The sequence below is a fragment of the Falco naumanni genome, chromosome 6 (assembly GCF_017639655.2).
Source record: "Falco naumanni isolate bFalNau1 chromosome 6, bFalNau1.pat, whole genome shotgun sequence".
Classification (NCBI taxonomy): Eukaryota; Metazoa; Chordata; class Aves; order Falconiformes; family Falconidae; genus Falco; species Falco naumanni.
This window is the reverse complement of record NC_054059.1, coordinates 88,416,452-88,432,206: the sequence shown is the minus strand read 5'-3', so window position 1 is coordinate 88,432,206 and position 15,755 is coordinate 88,416,452. Positions and strand designations below refer to the sequence as shown.

General features: G+C 42.4%; 1 long non-coding RNA gene across 1 annotated transcript; it reads right to left on the bottom strand.

Moving 5' to 3' along the window:
• Window positions 1-2,456: 2,456 nt before the first annotated feature.
• Window positions 2,457-11,383, bottom strand: LOC121090729. The gene is made up of 6 exons (XR_005828687.1): window positions 11,255-11,383; window positions 11,042-11,136; window positions 10,071-10,113; window positions 8,492-8,596; window positions 4,634-4,696; window positions 2,457-2,619 (listed from the first exon to the last, which is right to left on the bottom strand). It is a non-coding gene; the product is annotated as an uncharacterized LOC121090729 (long non-coding RNA).
• Between the last annotated feature and the right edge of the window lie 4,372 nt (window positions 11,384-15,755).

Sequence of the window (15,755 nt, the reverse complement as noted above, 5' to 3'; positions counted from 1 at the left end):
GCTCTGCATTAGTTTTCTAGCCAGCGAAGAGTAAAAGTCACCTCCTGAAGGCAATTCCCATCTTAGGGATCCAAATTCTGTGACTCATCATCGACTATACAGGGAAGCGAGGGCAGCTGAGCTCCCAAGTCAGGTGTCTTGTGTAGTTAGCAAGAAAAGAATCCAGGCTGAACTTTCTGACATATTTCTGTTACCGCTTTCCCCATAAGACAGTCTGTAACCTTATGTGTGTTCCCTAAAATGCAAAAGTGACTAAGATTTACAAGGTTAGCAATGTAGGCTGCTGTATGCAGCACGCAAACTCGGATGCTGTGGGATTCTTTATCAGTGCAAGTTTTCATCCATCTCAGCATATGGATGAACTGAGCAGAGGGGAAGCAAGCCTGATTGTAATTACATTAAGCACTTTGGCAATAAGGAAAAGTTTGTACTTGTACACAGATGGCTTTATGTTACAATGCTATAAATGTGCCAAGTTTCATGGCTTCACCACATGATGCAGGGAAGGGGCTTGATCCAAAGTCTGTGTAAACCTGCTGAAAAGCTCTCACTGATTTCAATGCATTTGTATCAGGTTTGTGATAAGGCCACTGGACACACTTGGAAAAGGGAACAGCCATTTATATGGAAGTGCAATTATTTTTAGACCATTTTTAACCCTGTTTGCCTTTTTTAGCCCGAGTCTTTGTGTTTTGGTGACTCCGTTTTCCTTTAAAGAAGTAAAAATAAATTCCAGTTCAGGTTGATTAAAATGACTTTGACTGCCCACTGTAGCTCTCATTCAAGCTGGAAACTTAAACTTCGCTGGAAACTACCTGGGGGAAAAATATTACATTCTTATTCTATGAGGCCTCCTGAGTCCTTCTGGTGTTTTTGATTCAAGTCCTCTTTTCTGTGACCCTCCGACCCCTACTACTTCATGAAGGTAAGAGATTTTTAAACTTACTTTAAAAGTCCTTAATTTAGAAAAATAAACAAAAATTCTGTCCACCATTCCCCAGTGTCTCACCATAACTTATTTTAGAGTAATAAATCTTCACCCTGACAGCTCTCTGATGATGCATTACATTAATACATCACAATGACAATACTTGTGATATATGATGGATATATTTTCTGAAAGGGATATCACCTATACATTCCATCTTCCCAGCACAGCAGAAGATTGTTTAGGAAAAGGGGGAGAAGGGGAGGTAAAGGATGTTCTTTACCCAGAAGGCAAAATCTCACAAGAGAATGTGGAATTAAGTTGATTGCCCTTGTTAAAATACCAAAGAGAAGAAGAAATAAAATGCCTTCTGCGCACAAACAGCTTCCATCAGTAAGCTGCCCCATTTGTTCCTCAAATACTGATATTCAGGGTGGAACATGAAAGGAACATGAAAGGAAAATGAAATTCTTCAATATACTTGTATCAGTCATGCTAATACAGGAGAAACAGACTAGGAAATAAAGCACGGTGACTTTGATAGGGTTGAAAGGCTGTGATATCGAGAGGTGCGATATTTAAAAGGGTAAGTAAGGTGGCAAACAGAAATAACCGGCAGCCTCAGTGAATGATCTGGTGAGAGTTGTGTATACTCCAAAGAGTCGCCCATGACTGACACAAAACAAAATTTTCTCACTGCCTGAGCACAGACAAGGCGATGACAGGGCTTTTCAGTGGGAAATAAAGTTAATTTTTGACATGGATATCTGGCCTTCCACAGCACCGTGGCACATAAGAACCAGATCACAGGCTACTGTTTGCTGTGCTAGGCTCTGCGCAAACAGCACAACGATAACCCTGGCCTCAGCCAACCTAAACTCGATTTCCACGGTTCAGAATGCAAAATCAGCCCCTGGCTTAGGACAGCCCGTTGTCTGGGCAGAACGCAGCAGTAACTTTGCTCCAAAGGCTCATCTTGCACATGCGACTGTGTGGGCTGAACCGTAGGAGAGGTGACAGGCATCTTGGATGCTAACTGGCTTGAAGTGGCCCTCCTGATGCTCTTGGCTTGCACACAGGTAACTGACACCACCTTAGTGCCCCTGTTCTTGGCATAAAGATCGCAAGGGCGGTGAGAACCTACCCTGAGTCTACCCGTAGCCTTCTTTTTTCACAAACATGGCCTTTCCATCCACTACCAGGCTACTGAATTCTTAGCATGCAGCTTAGGTGAAGAGAAAAATAAAAACAGCGGAACAACCTTCTGTTTTTTTAGGGGTTCTGATAGTAATCTGACATTCTGGTGAAAAGCTTTGGCACGATGCTTACAGCGGACTCCCTGCAACACTGAATTGCTGTTGGCTGCCCACACTCCACAAGTATCTGAAGCCCGTTTGGACCGTGCTACTAAGGTTCCTGAGGTCTTACGCTGCGCGTGAGTGGCAGAACTGTCTGAGAATGAACATCATCTGTGATTTCTCTTACAGACTGACCTACCAGTTCTGGCCTGGCAAATAATCACCTGGATCCTGCAGAGGACTAAGGTGAAGAAGAGCGCTCAAAGTTCTCTCTGTTTCTGTTTGGTCTTGCTGATGCTGCATCGGAGGGGTAGATCTGATGCCTGTTTTCTGAAACAGCTTGGAGGCCTGGAGGTATGCCTTTGTTAGCCAAAGAATCAGTAAACAGAATTCCTGTGAGACATTTAATGGGAGAAAAAGATGTGATTAAGGTTCACAGGAAAGGATTAAAATATTACAGTAAGAGCGAAATCCAAATAAATACGTATCTGAGCATGTGTTTCAGTGTGCAATCCTCCCAGCTGACAAGCAACTTGGGTTTGAACGTTTGCAAGCGTTTGTCCTTTAGTTGCTGAAGGGAAACAACCAGCTCATTTTGTAGATGAGCCATCAGTTTCTGGATACTGCTGCTCTGAGTCAAGCAAACTACATTACCAAGTCCCATCAATGCTAGATTTCTTGGGCATGCCAGATGTCCTCTAACGTACAGAAAAATAATAAAAATAAAAAAAAATTTAGCGTCCTCAAAAGCACCAAGAAAAATGCTAACTGACTTGCACTGGGGCCAAGCATATACTTAGGAGTTGGAACAAAATCCCCTTCTTAGTGACTTTACAGCAGGGATAGCACCCCATTTTAACAATGCAAAAATGCTATTTTCTGTCCCTGCCCAGCCTACCCTGCTGTCTTACCCTAGGGTGAGCTGGGGAAGTAATAGTGCTAAAGCTTTTCAAAGACACTCCATGTAAACAAAGCAGAGGTCTCTGTATATTTTTCTCTGATGTTCTTTCTTCCTAGAACCAACTTTTGTTCTTTTCATCAAATGCAGCTCTGGATAAGATGCTGTAATTTTAGTGGCTATTAGACTCTAAAGTGATTTTCCTGCAGTCATTTTTTTCCTGGCATTGAATATTTATAGCAGAGTTCTGTTTATTCTTTCACCCTCTTTTGTCTGATGTTATTGTTGTGAAAACTGAAGAAGTGTCACAATCGTATTGCCTTTCATGCAGGAATACAGTGACTTTCAGGTTCACTTTTAAACCCATATCACTGGGTTTAAAAGAAACTGTTAAAATCTGCAACAGGGCATCTTCATTACTAAGGCTAGCTGACTCAAATGATTTTATTAGAATGTTCTTTTCTATTTTTCCTTGGCTGTTAGGTGAGAAGCACATACAGAAAGTCCTGTTAACCATCACACAATCCACAGATCCACACTGCTGTAAAAAAAATTGCTCAGCTAAAGTTCACACAAAACAAAAATGAAATTACCCCAAAGGAATCTCTGTGTTTCAAGACAATTTTCTCGCTGAGTTTCAAATATTAACACTCTCCCAGTTGTTAAATAAAGAGTGATGAGAAAATGCATGCAATTTTAATTTCCACTGGGATTATGCCTGGTGTGAGACAATCATGTTGTTAGATATTTTTCTAAAGACTAAAATAATGTTATAGTGTCTGTGAAGGATGTTATGAAGAACAAGGTACTGAAATAAAAACATTTTTATCCCAGATTGGCTACTTGTTATGCTTTTTGCTGAAATTGCTTGAATTAGAATTTATGCAAAGCTTTATTATCTAAGACACTTAAGCTCAACTTGGTTTAACTGATGTACCTATTAGCTTATCTATCTTGCAGTTAGTGAAGGCTTGATACATCAACTAAGGAGAATCCATGCAAGTCCAATGGATATTCATAAAAAATGACACAACACTCACTTGTTTACCCGCCCCCCCCCAGCAGTGCTGGAGCACCAGCATACTCTAAAATCAAAGCTGATGTTCTCGATGCTCCCTGCAATGCTACGGGTTAGTGGAATGGCCGGGTATTTACAACACCTGTGCAAATGCCTCTGTCCTCTGGGCTCTGTTGGGACTTCAGGTGCTCTTAAAAGATATTTGTAGGGAGACTGAAAAATGGGGAATGACCTGGAAGAACTTTTAAAAACCAAATTAGAGTCTTAAATATAACTAGTTCATAATCCCTAGCTCATAATCAGGTGCTGAGAAACCGATATACCAGGTATGAAATATCACAGTGCCATTGCAAGGAGGAATTTGCTTGGGAGATGACTTTGGCTCTGGCTGGGCAAGAATTTAAACTGAGTCACTGAACAGCTCCATTGCCAGAAAACTAAAAATGTCAACAGTGACTATGAAAGCATACTGCTAGAAAAGCAAACGTTACCTGGTTTGATTTAGTTTATTGTTTTGTTTGTCAGATCCATAACTTTTCCTAAAATGCTTCAACCTGGAGGAAGGAAACAACACTAATGAAAATACATATTACCTGAAAAATGTGCCAGTTTTGTAATTGGGGATAAATATGATAATATCGACAGTAAATACAATAGTGTATGGTTTAGTTCCTGCATTTCTTCAAATGTGGCAAAGGAAAAAGACATGCAACCTGCCTTCTTCATGCTAACTTTCCTGCTCACACAAGGGTCCATCTCGAAGAGCTTTCAGGAACCTAAAAAGTCCTTTTCTCCTTTTCTTTTAGTCATGTTATTCAGCAATATACCTAGGACAAGGATGGGATAGGAGAAATACTCATTTTCCTCTCACTCCACTTCCAGTTTTCACAAAGGAAACTGCTCTCTAGGAAATGTATTATCCAGCCAAAGTTTAGGTGAAAACAAGTTTTTCCAAATATCCTTGCATTTGACTGTCCTGATGCAGGAGTTTTCCAGGAGAGATGTTCTAGAGGAATTTCCTAAGTTAGAGGGTAGGTTGTTTGCTTTGTGTTGTTTCTTGTTAAACTGCAAACTTCTTCATGGAATGAGTAAAATCTAGGCAAGCAAATCGCATTTGTGGATCTTGGCCTAACACTTGCCTGAGTGTAAGGAACGGGCAATGGTCAGAATTTTACCCTGTATTCCTTGACAGGCAGCTGCATAGCTGAGCAGAGCTGTGAGAGTGACAGGCAGTTTACGTATCCTGGAGATACGGAGAAAACCAAAGGGAAATAGGAAAGGTGGTGGTGGAGGGGGCGGAAATTAAGCGGCATGATCAGCAGTTACTATAGCGGAAATATACTGCTGGTTCATTTTTTTTGGACTTGATTTAGCAAGAAAAATAACAGGCACATTTTTTTCAGCTTTATTATGTTTGGAGGTAGTATATTCAAGTAGAATAGACGAAGTGGGTGATATGAGTGAGAATCTAATGATAATACTAATTAAGGGGAATTTCAGGCCAACCAGGAGTGAAGGAGACAAACCCTCTGTCCCCCACACTACTGACAAAGTGGTGCCTCTTCCATTTCTGGGCCCTTCCAAAGAGAAATTGGGACAAAATGGTATAAGAAAAGATAAACCAATGCAAAAATTAGGATCTAGGCAACAGCTCCAGCTGTTCCAAAGCCAAGTCAATACTGGCAGCAAATCCAAAAGCAGCAATACGGGCTCTAGGAGGCACTGCACCTTCTCCCTTTCTTCTGGCCTCTAATTAGAGCCATCTGCAGGGTGTTAGTCCACTTGGAGGCTGACATGAAGGACCCTTACACCCACATTCATGCCTACCCAGCAACGAATAGATTTCTCCAGGTCAAAGACTCACAGTCAGTCCTACACGACTCACGCCCATGAGGCAGAGCACATAAAACCATTCCTACAGCCTGTAAACTTGGCGGTCTCCATGTGGGTTCCTACGGGGCTGGCCTGTGGTGTGGCAGCCCTATGTTCCATCTCTATGGTTTCTCCAGAGCCAATGCCAGCCCTTGGCAGATGTTGTAAATGACAAAAAAGTTTATCTAGGGATGCCAGAAAGCCTGTACCTGTTCTGACAGCAGAGCTTGGACATGGTGGGGGGGCATTAACACATACCAGGGAACTTGTTTTTCCACAGAGTTGCTACAGCCTGGGCTTACAGCTTGCTAAGTGGGTAGCAAAGGGGGTCAACATCTGGCTCATTTCTCTTAAATGGTTTTAAAACCTGCAGGGTCAGAAAGTCTCCCTCTCTCCACTGTGCTTCAGAAATGCAGTGCCACTTGACCTGGTTCTTGATTTACTTTTGCTGTATCTGAAGCCCCCAAAACAACATTCTCAAAAAAAAAGGTGCAGGACAGTTTTGCACGTGCAGAGACAGCAGTGAGTTACTTAAAAAATTATGAGACGATCATTGGGAATAGAACAGTTTGCAGTTTACTGTATGACACCGCAGTTGTCAAAAACATAAACCATAGAAACCAAAGTTGAAATTAGAGACAGAAAACAAATGTAAACATCTTTGATGACTTCTGCACAAAAAGGGGGTTGCAGAGATCATGCTAGTGTGAACAGGAAGGAAAGAAAAGCCAGTCCCTGAACCTGGGAGTAGGACTCAGGAACAGGCGGGTCCATTCCCCCCTACTCCACAGACTGTGTAAACGACGGGTCTGTTTAAACTCAAGTCTCAAACACAAGAGAATGGGAGATTAATACTCTCTACTTGTGTTCTGCCTAATGAGATTGTAAGATCTCTCATTAATTGTTTGTCCCAGTCATAGCACAGCTGAGACCAGACCTCCTTTGGGGCCCCTCTACTTTACAATGCAATTAATGCACATAACCCTATGCCATTTACAGTTCTCAAACCCTACCGTGTGACGTGTGGCGGGATGATGTGATCAGCAGCATCCCACCGGCAGCCGGCCTCCTTTTGCTTCGCATCTTTGGCACCTACCTGTTCTTGTGTGTTATAAGCCCTGTCAGCTCTTGAGTGCTGGGGCTGATGAAAAGCAAGAGCATCCTTTTCCAGGAGGGCAGAGTAAAGCAGAGATGTACTAGGCGGCTACTCACAGCCATCCAATAGGCCAACTCTCCCTCGTTTTACTTACAAAGGAAGGTTAAGCGGCAATAATGGCAAAGCTCCCACTGACCTGTGCTGGGCCAGCACTTCTCATTCTCACGTGACACCGTTTGTCAGTACAAAGCGGGTTTTGCTCAGTCTTTCTGCCCCACCTCACCTTTTCCAAAGCCATTTCTATTTCTCCACAGAGGAGATTTCCAACCACAACTGCTTCATCATCACATAGATCGCTGCTTTGTGCCAGAAAGATTTCATTCTATGTATTTGCTTATTTAATCTGTGTACCCCCATGAACTAACATCTTCTTTGCATTTAATAGGCAGTAGTGGGGCATGCAAACTCAAAGCTATGTTCTGAAACTGCAAGATGAAACACAAGAGCACTCCTAACTTCAGGGAGTTTTGTAGAGAGAAAATAGGAAGTGAAACAACTTTAAAAAATGCACAGTTTCGTAATGCATTAAGGCCTTCTTGCTTTTGCCAAAACTTCACTTTTAAGAAGAAGCAGCTGTGGATTTGATTTCTATGTTTCTCAGCCATAAGTCAATAGAGGATTCAATTTTAAAGCACAAGACCTATAACATACAGCGTGAATCGTCTCTTGTCTGCATATAGGATAGCACAGATAGATAACATGCTTAGTGAAAGCTTTATCACCAAGGAAACACATTCATAAGCATTGAATCTAGCACCTTAACATTTACAACTCACTTTAAAAAAAATGCCAGCTGTAAATAAGTCCATACTCATAACTAGAAATATGTGGTATCTATCACTCATGCCCGTGTTAAGAATTACTCATTGCCTAAGAGTGGCAATGGGCAAAGCCAATTTGCAAAAGTTCAGACCTTCTGGAGATTTGGACTCTGATCTACCAGAAGTTAATTGTTTCAGAGAGATAATAATTTTTTGGTAATTATGTCCAACCAATCCATAAGTAACCCCTCAAAGAATAGGTTTTATCTAGTGCCACTTGCTATTTCCTAAAGGTCATGGAATCTCTTTTTCTCACCTCTAACGGCTCACCTTTTCTGGGTGCACTATGGGGAAGCATAATTCCAGCAGAGTGGAAATTCAGTCAGCAAATGAGGCATCGACATAAATATTCATGGGGGAAAAAAACTTTTGGAAAAATGTTGAGAAAAGAGAGAAGGTAAATCATGGCATCCTCGGGAGACCACTAAGATATGCACTGACAATTTACATAGATTTACTTAAAATTTTGCCTGTAATTTAAGAAGTGTTGTCATACTTACCAATTTACCACCTTCTTGCGGTATTTGGGCATCTATTGAGCACCAGACACCCGATCAAGGACAGAACAGTTGCAGCACCCATTTGTCATATCCTTGGTTTACAGCCTGGGGATTAGCAAGGGAAATTATTCTGGATTATTCAGGGAAATGATTATGCCCCAGTCAATATACAGCAGTTGTTCAGTTTTAGAATGTGAATTTGAGTTCCTATCTAGGATTCTTTCCCCACTTTACAAACCCAGGACGTGAAGGCAAGCCATGGGAAAAGCACATGAATTCACAGGGATCATCTGCATGTACTAGGTTAAGTTTCTGCATAAGGTCTAGAAGACACACTGGGTGTTATCTCGGGGTAGGGCCCCAGTGAAGTTCAGCACAACTTGGTACTGTAATGAGTCGGTTTCAAGACAAAAAATTGCAGGAGAAATTTTGAAAATGCTTGATTGTGACTTATTCCGCTTGTGGCTGTGGCCACTGATAACACTTTTACTGACCTGGGTAGGAAGAGAGGGAAGTCGATGCTATGCACCTTTAGAAAACCAGCCCTGAAAACACACAATATACTTAAAATATCTGACTCCTTGCAGTTAGTCCTACAAAGACACACATCCACAGAGACCTTTGCTTAACTGAGAATCCTCTGAACCCGTGTCTGGCTCCTGTCTGCTTCCATGAGGCTAAATAGATACAAATAAAAGGAGCCATTTGCCAGCTCAGGACTCAAATCACCAGCAATCATCATAAAATACAGTGCCTGCAAGAGTCTGAGATGTAGAATACCAGACTCCAACACCCAAATTTGACCATTCAGTGAAGAATAAGATATAAAGGATTACTTTAAAGCCACTGGCCCTGAAGAAAAAGAACACCAACGGGAGGGTAATGACACAATCTTGAACTTTCACACCACCTCTTGGTAAATATTACTGCGCTATAATTGAGTTCACCAGGTTCCATGAGCGTGCCCATACTTTCTTCTCCATTTCTGGATGATTTCCATTGGTGTTATGCAAAGGACACGACTGTCTACTGGGAGCTTGTCTGTGCTAACCTGAAGCACAATCTTTTCAATTGTTTATTTCACCCTTGTTTGTAGCTTTTCAGTTTTCAGATCCTGCCTAATGTGGGCAGTGACCAGAGGGCTAGAACATATGTACCTTTTATAAGGACAAACTGAAAGCCAATGTCAAGGTTTCCTCCTTTTTTTTCCTTTTTCTCTTTTCTAAAGAAAACCTTTTATTCAACCCTGATGCCATAAAAGAAGGTGATGTCATAATTTATGGTATTAAACTTGTTACTAAAATGTCATTACACAAGCGATGTTTTAATTGATGATGTTAAACTGGTTAGCAGGAAAGTGTCAAGTGTCCCTTTCATGACATAAACTGCCAGTTATGATTATATAATATCAATTATTCTTTGGAAAACTGCACTAGATCGGTTAGTTCTGAACCAATGTAGTTGGGGCAGGTTCATATTTTTTTAAACGCTGTTCATCCAGTTCTCATTATTAGGAGTAAAATATACTTTGGATGCAGTTTAGACTTTTACAACTCTCCCCTTGAAACATAATACCTACCTTTCTCATTTGCCCTTTCAGCTGCCATCAGATCAACAGTGAGCTGAAAAGAAAAAAGTGAGATAAATTTTATAGCCTTAACTGAGCTTGCCTTGTTCTGCAATCTTACAGAAACCAAACTTTTGAGTTGAAGGTAGACAAAAATAACAAAACATAATTTTAATAGTCGGTTAAATATAGAACATTAGGATTTGCTGACAGGATGTTGGTTTCTACGAGCCCTGCTTTGACGCTGGATCTCCTAAAGCTTTAGCGTCCAGCTGCTCTCGAAATTGCTCTAAATCTTATTCAGGCACAGAACCAAAAGAACATATTAATATCTGAAATGCATGTAGCCAGATCTTAAAAACTTAATCCCTTCTAGGGATAGTTACAAGTAAAACCAGCAAGTTTAGCTCATGTGTACTCTCTGGGCCCAACAGGGGTAGGCTGATTCACCACTGATGCCGATCTGATCAAGCACGTTTATAACATTTCCCTGCGTCAAAGCTGCACTTTGTTCCTTGCTGCCAGTGACACATCTCTGGCTAACTGGCAAAGCTATTCAGAGATGCCCTGATAACAAGTCAGATGCAACATAACAGGATGAGATTTGTATGGGAATTTCCCAACTGAAATCTTATCTGTTTTATAGGAGAACAGGTACATTCACAGTAACGAGGCAGAAAGCAACAGGCAGGACTATCTTTTGGGCAAGACTGTCGGATTTGCCTGACTGTAAATAAGGGGATTGCTCCCACAGATTTCCCCTATTGCAAAATGTCAAAAAATTACAATGGAAACATAAATGATGTACATCCACACAACCACACCGACCCTGAGAAACAGTGAGGATTCTGAAGCCGACAAAAGTTGGCTGCTCAATAAGCCACCTTATTATTTTCCTGAACAACTTAGTGCTCGGACCAGTGTTGCTTTGTAATAAAAACTGGATGTGGAGATGACTAAAAGGGCCACACTCCACTCTTTACCTGCGCTAGCTTTGATGATCAGATCAGAAGCCACATTTCATGGGAGAGGTCTTGGAGGTTTGATCAAGGGAGTTACACAAAGTCCCAGGGAGGAGCTGCAAAGAGGCAAGGGAGAAGCGTGCTAAGAAATACTCAGAAACACACATGTGATTTTCATTAGGCTTAATGGAGATGGTGGAAATTAATCTGCAGGTCAAGGCTTTGAAAACTTACCTCACGATTGCATCCACGCAAAAAGAATCTGTTGCCTCCTTTTAAGTCTCTTGTTCTCTACATGGTTTTGCAAGTAATGGATTTCAGTATTATCCCACTCCCCCCACCTTTCCGACAAGCTTAATGATGATTACTGACCTGAGTTCACACACACACACACACAAAAGAAATAAAAAAAAGGAGAAAAGAAGGAAAGAGAGATATTAAGTATTGATTATCCACATGTACCAGGTTTTATTACCCACATATCTCTAGGTAGCATGCTACCTGACAGATTCTGGGGACACACAAATTCCATTATATATTAGATCTTTAATGCAGATGGCCAAATAATGTCAGAATTTTGTAAGTTTATCCCCCTAACCCGCTATCACATCTTCTCCACCCCTAAGACATTCTCCTTGGAGCCAGTAACTATTTTTCTCTCTTTCCTGATTGGCTATAATTATTTAAAATACACTTTCAAGCCAGAGAGAGCTCACATCACGCATACAAGCGATGCATCAGACCACTCTAATTTACAGAACAAGTCAGATAAAATCTAAGCATTCAAGTGTGCACACCTGTTGATGTGACAGAAGGTTGAAATCCTGTGAGACAGATGCCTCTTACAAGAAAATGAGGATGAAAATTCTTTCAAAACCTTAGTAGGTCCAACCTGCCCATCAGCATAGCTGCTGCACCGCGGGAACACGCCCGTAGCGCGCAGCAGTACCGATCGATCTGCAGCAGGGCGCCAGCTCACAAAAGCCAAATTCCTTCCAACATTTCATTGTAGCTGAAAGAAGACATCCAGACACTGGTGGGTTTTTTTAAAAGTTATATCGTAATTTATAATTGGTTGTTAATTAATGTCAGATCACAGTGGAATTCCTATGGAATTACAGAGTGGAGGATCTTTAATTACCAGTTTATAATTATAAATCTCATTGGAATGAAAAACACAGGAACTGTAATAAATGATGATGATCTGGGAAGGCTTCTTTGACTAATAAAATCTTCATGTATGCATCTTATGGAATTTTAGAACAGTAGTCTTCACATGGGGCAGAGAATGTTTTCCATGATGCAAGATTCCCCTTCTTGCATTATGCAAAAACAAAGAGAAAAAAAAGCATCTTCAATGTTATTTCACAACTAGAGCACTTACACCTTTTGAAATGAAAAATACAGCTGAGCTCTCTTAGCACTACATCTTGCAAGCTATGTGCAGCATGGATCACTCAGGTAAGACCTTTTCCACTCTTACTCTGCCGTTACGTCATTCTCTACTCACCTGGCTGCAAAAAGCCATGGAACCAGCCCGGTCTGCAGAAGATCTTCTGTGCAATCATAGAGCAGGGGCTGCAGCTTACTGCTGAGGTTGTCACGAGCTGGTCTGTACTTGTATACAGCCAAGGACGAGATGATTAGGACTGTGCATGTTCGCTGTTAATTAAGTGTACCCACAGCAGTTTGTCCCATGTTCTGCTGCACACATTTGTACCTCCCTGAACACCCGTGGGTGGAGAGTTACAACTCAACAGCTTCGCACCAGCACCCTGCAGACCAAGGGCTGATGCCGAATCTCTTCAATCATCTTTTCCTCCTTGCAGCTGAACTTTGGGTTGGCCGAAATGGAACAGAATTTGGGGTGCCCTATAAGAAGAGGTCCCAGTGCAGGAACTCATCTCTGCAACACAGAGAGGAAGGAGGAGGAGGAGAAGGAGGAGGAGGCAGCATCTGCCTCCCTGCCTCATCAGTGCCATCGGCACACGGGAACCCGGCTCAGACCTGCACACACGCGTCCCCTGCTCTCAGACAGTGTCATTCACATGGAGCCCTCGGACCTTATTGCCAGAGCTTGGCTGGGATGAGGAGGAAGATAGTGAATTGAATCCAGTGATTGTTCTCACAACTGGCTTTACTCTTCTGGCCAGCAGCAGGTCCTGAGCCTCAGAAGCTTGTTTCTATGTCCCAACAAGCCCAGTCACTTTCATTCTCCAGACTGCCCGTTACCGTTTTCAGCCATCCTCCTGAGACTTGTTTTTCCTCCACAAGGACACCAAGTAACTCATACGTGAAGCCCCCCCTCCCCTGCTTCTCACAACACCCTTTCTCCCTGGTCCTTGCATTTCCCCCACCCTCTCACAGTTGTGTTTCGCTGTGCCTTGGAGGCTGCAGCCCTGTGCTTCCCCCAGTGTCCCATGTACAGCTGTGGGAATCTGTAAACCTGCCAACGTGCACTTTGTAAAAACTTGTTGCAGACTTGATGGGTTTCATTCTGTGAGCCAAGAAACCTGGGCTTACAACATAATTGATACTAACAAATTGAGAGAGGAACTATGGCCCCTACCTAAAATAAAAGACAATAACAGTGAATTAAAGGTCATGGTATAAAGAGCTGTGCAGAGGAACACTGGGAAATAAGAATAAATGTAATACAGGCTACAGCGGAGTTAAACCAGAGATGAATTTGGCTAAATAAAACATAAGAAACCTATTTCCTGTACTAATTACTCTGCTTCTTAGAAAAGTGTAATGTCGGCATCAGCCTTCATACTAAATTGCACCACAAAACCCCAACACTTGACAGTGCTTTAGCCTACACATTAGGCAGGCATTTACCATTCCCTATTTCGCCGAGCTGCTGTTTATTTTCACGGCAGGTTTTATCAAGCGGAGAGATGCTCCTTGAACGGCAGAACTGCTGCTCAAGGGCTCTGAAAAGTAACCACGCAATATTATTTGATTAGCCATTTGGTTTTCATTCCACTTGCCGAAAGTGGCCCTTCAGTAAATGCAGACCAGCAGCATCCACAGGGCAACTTCCCCATGCAGACAGTGTCTCCCACGGAGGACACAGGTTACAGTGACTAACACAGGCAAAAGGACAGCTCGTTTCTTCTCATTCATTTTGTCGGCAGAACAAAAACGATGGCACATTAGCAACAGACTTTCATGCGGATACTGGAATTAATCAGGCTCAAGTTTGCCTTCCCTTAAATCACCGGGTCATGTGAAGGTGGGGAGAAGAATGTGCAGTTGTATCTTTGCAGGACTGCATTCTTAATTCTGCCTGAGATAACGGAGCCCCGGTGCCTTGGATTGCTGATTATTACAATCACCAACAGACACACATACATATTCAGGGAAAGTGTTCGAACTCTCACATTTGTATTCATTTTACTCTGACTTGACTGGAATCATAAAAGGAATGTGTAAACGAGGAGAGCCTGTTGCTGAAATGAAGTTGAATTTTTTTCCCCACAGAAACTTGGGTTCATGACAGCTTTTTGTTGGGCAGGACATTAGCCTTTTGTAATTTATTGCTTTTAGATTAAATCTGGGGAAACTCAATATTGCAGTTGAATGATTAGAGCAATACCCCTTGGAGTAATAAATTTTCTTTGGTGCTGTGCATCTCCCGATCATGTTTCCCTTCTAATTACATTTACATAAATGATATTCTGCAAAATTAAATTAACATTCAAACCGTTACGCTGGCAAGGAGAGACAAAAATTAGTTACAAACTTACATCCCTAAAAAACTGAAATGACACCTCGTTCTTTCCATGAACAGCATCACAGCTATCCCCCAAAGCGTCTCACACACGTCTAATCAGACTAGTTGTTACTCACGGACCTAGACACTCTGCTCCCCCTTTCGGAAGTTTCTAGAGGAAGGTCCTGCTTTCCACAGGGTCTCATTAAATAGAAGCAATTGGTGACAATCCAAATTCGGTCAGCGAAGTGCTCTATTCAGACTAGATTTGATTTCTACAGTTTTGGCCACGGCCCTTCCTCAGGGCTTCCCTGTCTTGGCTCCTGCTCACCATTCCTCTAGTACGGAGCCAGAAGGTGCTTGGCGGGGCTCCCTGTGAACTTAGACTCAGTGCTGTGCTAACACCCTCCTGACCAAGCTGAAGAAAGATGTTCTTGCTCTTCATACGTCCACGCCGTCGGGCTGGCTGGCCAGCCGCGCCATGCCTCCCTGGGCTGCTCTCCAACCGACGCGGGGTCTCACGGAGACGGCTGTCACTTGCCAGGAGGAGGGACCCCGATCCCGATGAGAAAACCAAGATTGCCAGCCCACTGCTGCCGCATGGAGCCAGTCTTCAAACAGCTTTTCCAACACCTGAAGTCTGAACGGACTGCGATAGGTAGTTGATTTGCCTAAGGTCACTGATCTCCTGGATACTTTATTTTCTCCTCAGCACCGTACGAGGAACGGTAGCTTTTCCAAAGAAAAATGCTTTCCTAAGACCTGCTTGGAAAGGCATTATTTTTGCTGTCCGGGAGAGGATCTGCCCCTTCAGATGCCCAATCCCCTTACAGACTATCTCCTCTACCCTCTTTTGTCTTTCCATACCATTAACAAACCATAAAAATACTCACGCAAAGAACACGTCCTGTTCTACCAGCGTGAGGCACAACTTGATTTTCTCTGTTGACCGTGTGCGCACTGCACTGAAGATCACAATATTTTCCTTTGGGAATGTGATTACTGAACCTTGCCCTG